Raw genomic sequence first — 12,668 nt, 5'->3', positions numbered from 1 at the left:
TTACTAAAGTAAAACAAGAGGAACAGTCCAGGTTGAGGGAATTTCCTTGAGATAGGAAAGAGCATGGTGCATTAGAGGAGCTAGAAGGCTGGTATAGCTGCTATGGCTGGGGTGGAGTGAGAGAGAAAGAGAGAAGGCAGAGAGGCTCAGGGTCTAGAGCCAGCTGGATCTTCCAAGGCTTTCTAGTGATGCCTACGTGCCTGCTAGTTTGCCTATCCATCCACTGACCCATCTGTCCGTCCATCCATCCTTCCACCCACTCATCCACCTACCCCCCTGCCTACTGAGTCACTGTTGGAGGAGACTAGGTGATAGGAAATGATAGTTGAGATATGCAGAAAGCCCAGGAGAGCAGAACAGGTGATGTGTCTGAGGTATGAGTTCATCAGGATTTCAGGTACTCGGAATAGCTAGCACTTCCCGTGTGGACTCTTGAGTCGGTCCAGGTTTAAATCCCCCATCTGCCCCTGGGTTCCTAGTTGGATGGCCTTTTATGGTGGAGTCTTTATCATTCCTTTGAAGTCCCAATATTCTCACCTTTAGCGATGTTGCTTCCTTCATAAGGTTGAGAGCTCTACATGAAGGCATGTCTCCTAAATACTTAAGGTGGTGCCTGGCCTACTCGGTGAATGGGAAGGACCACTCTTATTACCGTTTGCTCAGCCAAAGGTGTGCACCTCGGGCACCCGAGTGTGCCTGTGATTTGAAATACATGCATGTGGTGTGAGTCTCTACACCCACAAAGAGGTGCTCCTAGGCACACAGTGGCCCATAGCCTTAGAACTCTGTTCCTCTGCAGTGGAATCCGGAATCCATATCACCCTCTTCTTCATTCCACCCGATCGAGCATTTGGACACAGAGTCTGCTGGTCCCTACTTTGCTGAGACTAGAAGACCCAAACTGCAGCCTGGAGCTTCTACACTGGGTGATGCGGTGCTGCGGGCTCCTCACTGGGAAATGACGTGTCAGTGCTGCCCTTGCCCCTGCCCTCCACGCACACACTGAGGTTGAAGGGGAAGTAGGACGTGGAAACACTATGACAATTAGGCAGCTGCTCAAGGGTCAGCTCTCATGACTTATGTTTATGTGATGAATGTTTTCCCAGGACCTAGGGCATGGGAATAATAACTCTTTTACTTCTGTGTTTAAAAAAATAACTTGGGGCAGGCGGGAGCCCAACTCTGTGCATTGGCAAGTATATGCCTTTCCTGGCGCTGGTGAGCCCTCTTAAGATCTCTAGGACTTGAATTGGGTTGGTGTGGGAGGGCTTTCACATCCCCTTAAGCGTTCATCCAAGGGGATGCACCTGACCCCGCTGGGGCTGTTGGTTTTTGCCCGGAGTTGGGCCTTCAGAAGCCTGGGGCTCATAATGAAGTAGGAAGGGTGGGGCTGTTTCTTTAAGCTTGGATTTTTTTTTCCTACCCCTTGCAGATACTGAAAAGCATTTTGAATCCAACCTTTAAAGGTTATCTCCTTGTGCCGCCGGCAGACTCATCCCGAGAGACTGTGAATTCCAGCTCCGCCAGACTTGCCAGCAGAGCGAATTTCTGCCAGACTGCCCTGGCTGTCTGCAGTTGCGAGAAGCAGCGCAAGTTGGCGGCCGCGTGGAGGCGGCTTTTCAGGGCCAGTGGAGAGAGGAGTACGAGGAAAGCGGTAGGGCGCTGGTTGGGGTCTCAGGAGGTCCCAAAGGGCTGTGTTAGGACGGTGAGCACATCATGGGGGTGATGGTGAGGAGGAAGCTTCCCTTGGGTTACAGGATACATTGCCACTGGGTGACCATGGCCCAGATGATAGGAGGCCGGGCTGGAGGCGGAGGCCCCTAGAAGATTTACAGGTTCACGAGATTCTGACGCCTCAGTTGCCAGAGTCGCAGAAGGGAAAACAAGCTGCACTTGGCAGCATGTGATAGAGAAGAAGCCACATGCTAGACTGTGGAAGTCAGTGAGTCATGTCGCCAAGCCTGCCCCTCCCCTGCCTGCTTTTACTTGAGTCTATTTATGAGACACCAAATACGGGAAACCGATGTAAGGCCACTGTGACTAGTGAGCACTGGTACTTATTAAGCCTTTCCCAGATACAGTTCTGATCTGAGAGGAAGTATTTTCACCTCTGTTGAGAGACGGCTACATCAAGATCAGAGAAGTGAAGTAAACTGCCCATGGTAGCACAGCTGGGGGGTATCAGGGGTGCCCTGCAAACCCAGGTCTAAATGACCTTCCCGCTCTGTGTTCTTTCAGAGAACAGCGCTGCTTTATTCTTGTTAACTGGGTTTCCCAAACAAAGAGGGAGAATGTGAAATAAAGATGATGACAATGAGGATAGTGGTAATGGTGTTAGGATAGTTGGTGGTTGATGAGGATGAGGATGGTGAGAAGGGTGGTCGTGAGGTGAATGATGATGATGGTTGATGAGGAAGGTTGGTAAGGAGGATGATGGTACTTGGTGAGGATGGTATTGGGGAGGAGAAGGGTGGTGATTGTGAGGAGGAAGATGGTTGTGAGGATATTGGTTGGCGAGGAGAAGAATGGTGGCTGCAAAGGATGTTGGTTAGGAGGAAGATGGTTATGGGGGATGATGGTGAGTTGGAGGATGATAGTTGGTGAGGAGGAAGATAGTGGTTGGTGAGGAGGAGGATGGATGGTTGGTAAGGAGGAAGGTGACGGGTGAGGTGGAGGAAGTTGGATGATTGGTGAGGAGGAAGATGGTTGGTGAGGAGGAAGAGGAGGATGGTTGGTGATGGCAGCAGCTGTGTTTCCCATGCACTAGACATTGTGCCAAGTCTCTCCATGTTTTGTCTCCTTAAACTCTCACAACACTCTGATGGGAAAGTTCTAATTATAGCTGTAGAAATAAGAAGAGGGCCATGTTTTGCTTGAATACCCCATTCGTGTTAAGGAAAAGCATGTTAAGAAAGATTCTGGAATCTTTTCACCACTGAGAGAAGTTTTTCTACACATTATAGCTGGGTTTCAATTATTCTTCATTCAGGGCCTAGCTGCGCCTGGGGGACTGAAAGCCCCGGTTAGTCTCCACACCTCCCTGACCAGATTTTTGCCTGGACTTGCTGAAAGCATCAAGTAAGCTACTCCTGATCTTCATCCCCTGGGCTTTTAGGACTGGCACCTAATACTTCAGACTTTTGGCTCTTCCCACAACAACAAAGTTGTGGCTGGCTTGGCTTCCATCAGTTTGTTTTTCAAACACCTTGGCCTCTGGAGCCCTGAGGATCAGAATGTGATTTGCCCCCCTCTGTTATTCAGCAGCTGTGTGCATTTACAGCTCTGTTCCTCATCTATAAAATGTAGCTAGTGAGCCCCTCATGTGTAGGATTGACATGAGAAGTAAGTGAGATTATATAGGAAAAGTGACAAGCACCGTACTTGGCATCCAGTGGATGCTTGAGAGATCCGTGTCTCTTTCCCCATCTTGCTGTCCAAGGACGGTGCTCATCTTCATTTATGCACTTGCTTGTTGTCTCTCCCGCTTTCTGCATGAGTGCTATCTTTATTTTCTGCTCTATCCTGGTGCCTAGACCAATGCCTGTCGAGAAGTATTTATAACACGAGTGAAGAGGCAAACGTACGTGCATATGCATTGGGGAAACAAGTATTCACATGAAGAGTCAAGGCAAGGAGTTGAAAGATGAAGCTAGTGAGGTGGACACAGGCTTGTGTCCAGGCTGTTCATAATTTTCACGATAGAGTGTGAGCTCCACAAAGTGAAGTTATTAGATGTTTTGCTAGACCAGTTGGTCAGGGAGAAGGACCACACAGGCTGCCCCAGTCTTGCCTGTATCTGAGCTAGAGCTCTCTGAGTTTGATTTTAAAGGAAAGGACATGCACTTTTTGGATCCTGGAAGCCAATTTCTGTTCCCATTTGGCAGAGCAGTGACTTCCTCCTGTCAACCTCAATCAGAGGTAAAAGCCAGAGCCCTTGAAGCCTGGAGTGTGGAGTCCATTCAGGGTATGGTCACTGCCCGAGGCTTGAGTCCCTGGCCAGGAGGCCCACCTAGTGCTTTCTGTTCTCTACCTGATAAAGGAGTTTTGTGTTTTTATTTTCCTACCAGTGTCTATTTTACAAAGAAAACTGAAGAGATAATTGAATAGTGAATGGTTTTATCTCTTGAACATGCTGATAACATGAAGATGATAATGTTCTCTCTTAGGGCCCAACCTCAGGCAAGTAGAATCTTGATAAGCACCCTATTTTAAGAGCCAGACTCTTCTGGTATCTGTAAATTATTACTAATAACAACTAAAGATCTTCATTGGCAGTAAGAGGCAGGGATCATGTGAGAGCCTAGGGGCTTAATTTAATGTGAAATATGTAGGGAGAGAAGACTTTTACAGCAAGCAGGAACTGGGAAATTATTTGATGGTTGAAGCCGACCTTGTGTTTGGGATTGGCATCCTATCTCTGGGCACACTTGTAATTTGTATTCCCCTCCATCGACTTCTCTCCCTCCCTCTATCCCTTCTTTCCTACCTTCCTTCCTCTCCTAGTATGGATCAGGACTGACTGTGTTAAGGACTGAATTACAGTAATGAGAAGGTGTAGAATGGCTTCTTGTCATCATGGAATTATAGTCTAGTGAGCGGAAAACAAATATTAACCCCGTGAGTAAGTGCAAAATAACAAGCATGGCCTGTCCATCCACAGAAGAATGGATAAATAAGCTGTGGCATATTCACACAGTAAAACACTGGAGAGGAAGAAAGAAGATCTCTAACTGCGTGCAGTAGTACAGAGGACTCCCTCCAACACTGTTGAATGAAAGATGCTAGATGCCAAAGAATAAAAGAAGTGTATATCAGGTGATTGCATTTATATGAATACAAACTCAGGCAAGATTAATCCATGGTGTTGGAGGTGCAGTGGGTAACAGGAGAACAAGCTTGACCACTGTGCTATCCATCCTGTGCTGCAGTCAGCTCTGCAGAGGATAGAAGACAACACCATGCTTACGTTTGCTGTGGATGTCGAGACCAGCAAACACCAGATCAAACAGGCTGTGAGGAAGCTCTGTGACACTGACCTGGCTGAGGTCAGCGCTCTGATCAGGCCTGATGGAGAGAAGAAGGCCTATGTTCCACTTGTTCCTGACTGTGATGCTTTGGATGTTGCCAACAAAATTAGGATCATCTAAACTGAGTCCAGCTGGCTAATTTTAAATACAACGTCTTTAACCATTAAACACAAAATAGAGCAGGGCCTTTGGGGTCCTAGTGTGGCTGATGTGGGCCACTTAGGTTAGTAGGGCTCAGGGTGAAAGTGTGGCAAGGGGCGGGAGGTCCTAGGAGAGAGGAAAAAGCTGGATCACCAAGCACATTCCCAGAGACCAGGACCAAAACCTGGATGTGTCAGATTTTAGAGAGGGTAAGCAGCATCATTAGCTCAACAGATGTCGTAAGGTTATGGAGTCTCCTTCAGGACTCCAGCCTCTAGATTATCACTGTATATATTTATTGTTTAGTCAAGGGAGCAGCAAATCATTTTGGCTCTGAGACCACAGGGCCCATGAAGGAGGAGGAGAACCAGGAGCCTTAGTGCACCCTGATGCACAGTTTCAGTTAGATGAAGTTAATTCTACTTCACTGACCAAAACTGTTTAGAAAAAAAGAGGTTGGGGATGGAAAATGTAAGCTGGTATACAGTGGAGGGAGAGACAGATGCCTGGCCTACTTTGAATCCAAGAGAGGGCTATTCCTCTCCTCTAAGAGCATTTGTCCTGGAATGAGAACCACACGGGGGGCAGGCACCTGCCCTTTCCTTGGTCAGTCCTCCTTTCTAAGTTCTTTTCACATCTTAAGCACCTGTTTAAAGGCACTTGTTTTTGGTATTGCTTTCTTGGACCCTTGGACACAATAAACAATTTCCATTGACACAAATAGCCGTCTCTGTCTTAGCCATGAAACTGGGCATGTTCTTTGTGGGGCCAGTTGGAGCCTCCTGTATGCAGCCAGCAGGCACACACAGCCACTGCTCCCGGCCACATCCTGCCAAGACTCTCAGGGCAAGGCTTGGGCAACTGGCCAGAGACCTTCGTAAATGGTTTATCTGAAGTTATTTTAAAGAATATTTTAATACTTAAGCATATCAGTCTGCTGAGGCTAACTTATGCTGTTGTAACAAACGATCCCCAAATCTCAGCAGTTTAGAGTACTAAGTTTATTACATGTTTATGGAGGGTGCCTGATTTATGATAGTTTGACTTAGGATTTTTCAACTTTGTGATGACGTGAAAATGATAGGCATTCGGTAGAAACCATACTTTGCATTTTGTACTTGGATCTTTTCTTGGGCTGGTGATAGGTAGTGAGATCCTCTCTCAGGATGCAGGGAGCAGAGCCTAGCTATAGCTCCCAGTCAGCCATACAATCATGAGGGTAAGCTATCAATACACTAAAAATCATTCTGTAGCCATATAACTGTCCTGTTTGTCACTTCCAGTGTGGTATTCAATAAGTTACACAGCACTTGATTGTAAAACAGGCTTTGTGTTAGATGATTTTGCCCAACCGTGGGATAATATATCCGTTCTTTTTTTTTTTTAAGATTTTATTTATTTATTCACGAGAGACACAGAGAGAGAGAGGGAGAGACACAGGCAGAGGGAGAAGCAGGCTCCCTGTGGGGAGCTTGATGCAGGACTCGATCCCAGTACCCCAGGATCACACCCTGAGCTGAAGGCAGACGCTCAACCACTGAGCCACCCAGGTGCCCCTAATATAACTGTTCTATGTTTAGTGTAGGCTAACCTAAACTGATGTCCAGTAGGTGAGGTACATTATATACATTTTCCACTTGAAATATTTTCAACTTAGAAATGGGTTTATTGGGGCATAACTCTCATAAGTCGAGGAGGATCTGCATTTCTCATTTGTGTTGCGTGTCTGTAGGTCAGCCATGGTTATGCTCCATGTTGTGGATCCAAACCAAAGAAGCAGCCCTGAGCTGGGGCATCCTATTCTCATGTCAGAGGAGAAGTGAGAATAGCAGACCATACTTGCTTCTGAAAGCTTGTGCTCAGAAGTGGCAGGCATCACTTCCACAAGACACAGGACAGGACGGGGAGAATAATCCTCCACATTAAACATAGAACAGTGGGCCTTGAAGATAGGACAACTGGACTTTCTGGTGGAGGAGTAATATGATATAGCTCAAGAAGTCATGCTCCCTCATTATGGAAAGATCTGGAAAGGTAGATCATTGTGATACAGCCATTAAAAATGATACTGTAGATTTCATATCTCAGCTTGGAAGGTTATTTCTCATATGATAAAACGGGCAAAAATAAGTAAATAGAACGTATAGTGCCACTAAAAGCATAAAAACTTGGAAAACGTGTGCTTAGGAATATAAAGTGGAAAGATCTAGACCAACTGTAGCAAACCTAGGCGTTTGCAGAGCCCAAGCAGGAAGTGAATCGTGTCAGCTGCTTCTCCGTGCCAGCTCATTGTCACTACACAGGAATTAGGGCTTTGTTTCTCCCCCATCTTCCAGGCTTTTTATTTTAAATAGAAACCTAGAGTTAAATGTTAAAAAAAACTCTCATTTTTAAATGTTGGCAAGTAATGATAGTAATGAAAGTTTTTATCCTATATGGCTTACCAGTTTTGCAGTTCCCAATATGAACCAAAAATAATTTTATCTGGGTGGTGGTTCCCCCCCCCCCAAGATTTTATTTATTTATTCATGAGAGACACAGAGAGAGAGAGGCAGTCTGCATGCAGGGAGCCCAATGTGGGATTTGATCCTGGGACTCCAGGATCACACCCTGAGCCAAAAGAAGGCACTTAACCACTGAGCAACCCAGGCACCCTGGTGGGGCTTTGCATATTTTTTTCCCCTTTTTCCTTATCTGTTTTCTAACTTTACCCCAAACCTGGGCATTTCTTTGTGACAAATCATGGGAAAACAAAATAATTAATAGAAGGAAAAATACGATTTAGCTGCAGGAATTGCTCTTGACTTTGTATCTCTCTATTCAGCTGAAAGTTGATGGTTAATCAAAAAACAAAAACAAAAACGACATAAAGCATGGACCATCCTTGGGGCTCAATTTTACTTAAAACTGCTGAGGACCTGTGTGTATGATCAGGAATAGCCAAACCCCAGGACGAGGTCACAGGGAAGAAAGCTTGGGGTCCATCTTGTGTCAGGATTCTCTGTGCTGGCTTCTAGTGACGCCATCCTGCGGGTCCCGCTGAAAGTAACACCGACTTTGGGGAGACCCAGGAAGATGCCAGCTGTCTCAGTGGGAGGAAGAAGAGCTGCTGTGAGGGCCAGCTCCCAGAGCAGTTGTTGAAGAAAGTTGGTGAAACTCTTGAACTCTTGCTTGGCAGGGGTTTCAAGTACAGTGTCTCCTGCTGCCCCCACTGCCCCCACAAAGGAGATTGGCTGGGTGTGGATGTGACTGCGGGAATAGGCTGGAGGTTCAGGCTGCTGAATATTCAGGAGTGGTTTTCATTTCTCTCTTCCCCCAACTGTAATTCCCTGCCTCACCACCCATCATGCAAATGTGATTCTTGTGCATTTTCTGGTGTTACTCTTTCCCTAAACAAGTAATCAAAACAACGTTTTGAGCTGTATTCGAGCTGCAAATAAGTTTAGTATAAAATGCGATTATTCGCCTCCAAAAAAAAAAAAATCAACAGAGACAATTTGGACATTTGAAAGGATTGAATTACCCTTAATCAGAACTCAGAATGGCATCTATTCCAAGAATTAAAATAAGCTAAGACTCAGCCCTTACTTGATAATAGCCAGTTTTTTAAAAAGAAAAAAAGAACTTTAAAAAAATGCTTAAAGTAGTACGTGCTGATTATAGAAAAATTGGAAAATAAAAGGAAGAAAAACAAATGACTCAGTGCTAATATGTAGATAAGATTACAATTAATACTTCTTTCAACTCTTTGTGCTCTGTATTTTCTCTCTAAATGGAAATGTCCCATGTGTGAAGTTCTGTGTCCTGTTTTTTAATTTGACGTAAGTTTTGTCCATGTTACTCCATACTGGATGTCAAAATCCTCTCTGACAGCTGTGTAAGATTCCAACACAGTGATGTAATACATTTCCTTGGATCTCTCCATCAAAGGAGAAACTGTGTCCTGTAAAAAGTTTCAAGAGTTTATTGGAGCAAACGTGGGTGCCAGTTGAGCAGCACCAAGAGAGGTTAGGAGCATTCCACAGACAGGATTTGGGGGCAGAGTTTCTATGGGAGAAGATGCAGAGGCAAAGCAGGGAAATGACTTGATTGGCTGTAACTTAGGTGGTTGCATTATTTGGGAAAGCCTCGTTGGCTGTTTGAGATCAGTTGTTCTTAACCTCGAAGCATTTGCAGGGTTTGACTCTGGCCTAGGTTTGGGTTTCCTTACATAGGCTACCAAGGCCTTATGGCCACTTCAGTCTCCTGGTCTCCTTGTTTCGTTAATTTAACAATCCCTCTTGTTCAACATTCAGGATTTTTCCAGTTTCTCACTGTCCTAAACAATTGCAGAGAAGCAGTTACCCTTCAGTCCTGTTAGATGTTTTAGATTCTTTTTTCTAAATAGGTCTGTAGTCGGAGGAGGGGTACAGCACTTCGGGAGTAGTTAGGTGGGTACAGATTGCAATCTGACCCTACTGTTTTCTTGCTCTGGGACCACAGGCAACTCTGTCAACTGCTCAGTGTAGGCAGTATCACCAAGCAACTTGCAGGGTCATCATGAAGTTGAGAATAATGACTGTGAGGCCCCCGGCACCTGAGGGACCCTTAGGTAACTTGATGTGCTATCGGCCACAAGGAACGGGAGACCTGATTGGCCATAACCTTGAAATCAGACACATTGGCTTTGGAGTCAGGTCATTCCTAAGTTTACATCTCAGTTCTGCCCTGAGGGAGCTGTAACCTTGGACGAGTTATGGAATGTTCCCAAGGCTCAGTTTGTTTTTTTAAAGATTTTATTTTTTAATTTGAGAGAGAGATGGGGGAACAGGGGGAGAGAGCATCTCCAGCAGACTCCCTGCTGAGCACAGAGCCCATTGTGGGAGTCAGTCTCACAACCCTGAGATCATGACCTGATCAAGAGTTGGATGCTTCACCAGTCGAGCCACCAGGCGCCCCAGCTCAGTTGGTTTATTTGTAAAGTGGGAATAGTGGTACACAGCTCACAGAGGGCTTATGAAGATTACACGGAACTGACAAAAGGAGATGATGTGTACATCGTGTACAGTGCTTGGCTCATGCTCGGTGCACGACGGCCATTATGACTCTTCCCTCATCCTCGTTCCTTTCAGTGCTGGGAGTGAGATCTACAGAAACTGCCGTGGAAGAGTAAGGACACCCCTCACTCTTTGCAAAGGGTGGTGGGAGGTCATAGAAGCTTCCAAACCAGTCCTGCTGAGCTGGGACAAGCTACGTGTGTGAGAGAGGCTCCCAGCTCCCAGATGAGGACAGGCAGGGGGATGGCTGGGAGAAGGGGTCCACAGGCAGATGGCCAGGACCCCCATACAAGTGTCAGATCTGTGCAGACCCTGAGGTCCAAGAGGGCCTGGGAGGAAGAGGAGAGTATTCTTAAGATTTTATTTTTAAGGGCTGGAGCCTTTCTCTGGTTCTTACATTGCTGTTATTGATCTGCAGTATATGAGTGATGCTCTCCAGCTCTGTGCTATAATGAAAAAAACTCAGCTTCGATGCAACACATTTGGAAAGTGAAATACTCCTGCCCTCCTTAAAAAGAAATCTGATGGTTTGCAAAGTTTCAGAAAACAAATCTCATCTGTGTTATGTAAAGCACCCTCTTACTTTCTCGAAACCTCAGTTGAACCAAGTCACAAAATAACAGTATAAACATTTTCTGCTTCAGAGTGTTGAGAATTCTGTGGCCACTGTCCTCTAATCAAGTAAATTTGGCAACTGCCCATTCCTAGATGACCCTTGAGGAGATTCTAGAGGCCAGAGGCATAGCCGAGGCTCATCATAAACTCCTTTCTGGAAGTTTTTCTGTTCATTTGTTCATCTGTTTGTTCATTCATGCCTTGAATTAACCAAGGAATCCATCAACAGTATTTATTGAGCACCTTCCCGGCTAGACTGTTTCCTATGCCCTGGGGATGTACTAACAAGCCCAACCAGGTAAGATACCTGTGGCCTCAGGGCACACATTCTAGGAAGAGGCTCAATTAGCCAATAAGCAAGCACTGTAGTTCTATTCAGTAGTTAGTGCTAGGAAGCAGATAAAAGGGGTGCTTTAGGGAGGGGACTGGGGTGTATACAGGTAGAGGCTGCTGCCCATGGGGTCTGCCCAGAAGGCCTCCTTCATTGGTTGGCAGAGAGTACGTCCTTAAGCTTATTGGCAACTGAGTGACTTGTTCCTCCCCACTTAGAAATTCAGCAGAAATATTGTTAGGAACAGCTTCTCGTGTGTTGTTGTTTGTATTCCTTCGTCTAGGTTAGCAAGGCCAGCGGGCAGAGAACTTTGTACTACGTTGTGACTGTGTATCACTTTAGGGAAGGACTTAGAGGGGCTCCTCTCGGATGAACTCGGCCGGCCTTGGACACAGGGCACGGGGTGTAGGCTGGGCCTGGGGCCCTGTCCTGGAGGCCAAGGTGTGAGTGGAGCAGACTCTGGCAGGGCCACAGGATGACATGGGATGGTGCCGAGGGGCTTCTTGGAGCAAGGGGCGCCAAGTGGACAGAGCCCACCGTACTCTTTGGAAAAGCACGTTCGCCCCGTTCCTTTTGGACTGTTGCAGAGATCTGCTCCCGCCATGGAGGACGGCAGGTGTCCCATCCCCGTTAGCCACGCTTCTGGGCGGCTCTTGTCAGTTTAAAGAAAAAGGAAAAATAAATGGTGTGGGATGGGATGTCTTGAGGGGAAATGGCAGTCTACAAAATGAGCCTCCTCCCTCTGCTGTAGTGACCACTAGTTGGAGTACATCCCTTAGTGGGGTCTTCTAGCAGGAAAGTAATGAGTGTAGAGCTCACAGGCCTCATCCAACTTGCTGGCGTTTGCATGGAAACATTCTCGGATCCTGGAACAGAAACCAACGTTTAGCAACCCCTACTACCCTCTCCGAGACTTTAATTCCAAGCACAGCTGCTTCGTTGCTGAGGCTTGTCTCCTCTGCTTGGCTCGCCTGCCTGGGTGTGTGTCCGCAACCCTCTATTTTGAGGTTTTCTTGTTGGGTGTCCTTATATTCATTCCCCAGGTCAGGCGTGCTGGGCAGGTCTTCTAGGCACCATTCCCTTAGTGTGCTTTCAGATGCTGGGGCAGCAAGACTGCAAGCCCTAGAAGCAAACATCTGCTTTCCAGCCCTGAGTGGCCTTGGGCAGCTTACTTGACTGCCCTGGGCCTCAGTTTCCTTCTCTGTAAAATGAGACATGGCTTTGGTTCCTTCCATTTTTGTGATAAGGACAACTTTGCAAGATAGTATAAAGTGTTCCTTAAGATAACGTGTAACATGGCTGCTACAATGTGTAGCAGCTCTCAGGGACTGCCTTTATTTTTTTGTCCAAACTAAGAATTGGTGAGCCCCAAGACCAGAGACCTAGGCCCTGGGGACTGCCCTGTACCCTGAACTGCAGAGCAGGGTGTTTGGTGGTAGGAGGGGGTTGGACCAGGGCGGGGGGGGGGGGTTACTGCTCTTATTTGCTTATTCTTTCGTGTCCTGTGTCTGAGCTAGA

General features: G+C 46.5%; 1 protein-coding gene across 5 annotated transcripts in view; it reads left to right on the top strand.

Moving 5' to 3' along the window:
* Nucleotides 1-12,668, top strand: part of SNX29 (sorting nexin 29) — a 528,389-nt gene that overhangs the window by 382,739 nt on the left and 132,982 nt on the right. The window lies entirely within an intron of this gene.

The sequence above is a fragment of the Canis lupus genome, chromosome 6, assembly GCF_003254725.2.
Source record: "Canis lupus dingo isolate Sandy chromosome 6, ASM325472v2, whole genome shotgun sequence".
Lineage (NCBI taxonomy): Eukaryota > Metazoa > Chordata > Mammalia > Carnivora > Canidae > Canis > Canis lupus.
Note: the sequence above shows the minus strand (reverse complement) of the source record. Positions and strands in the feature narration are given on the sequence as shown.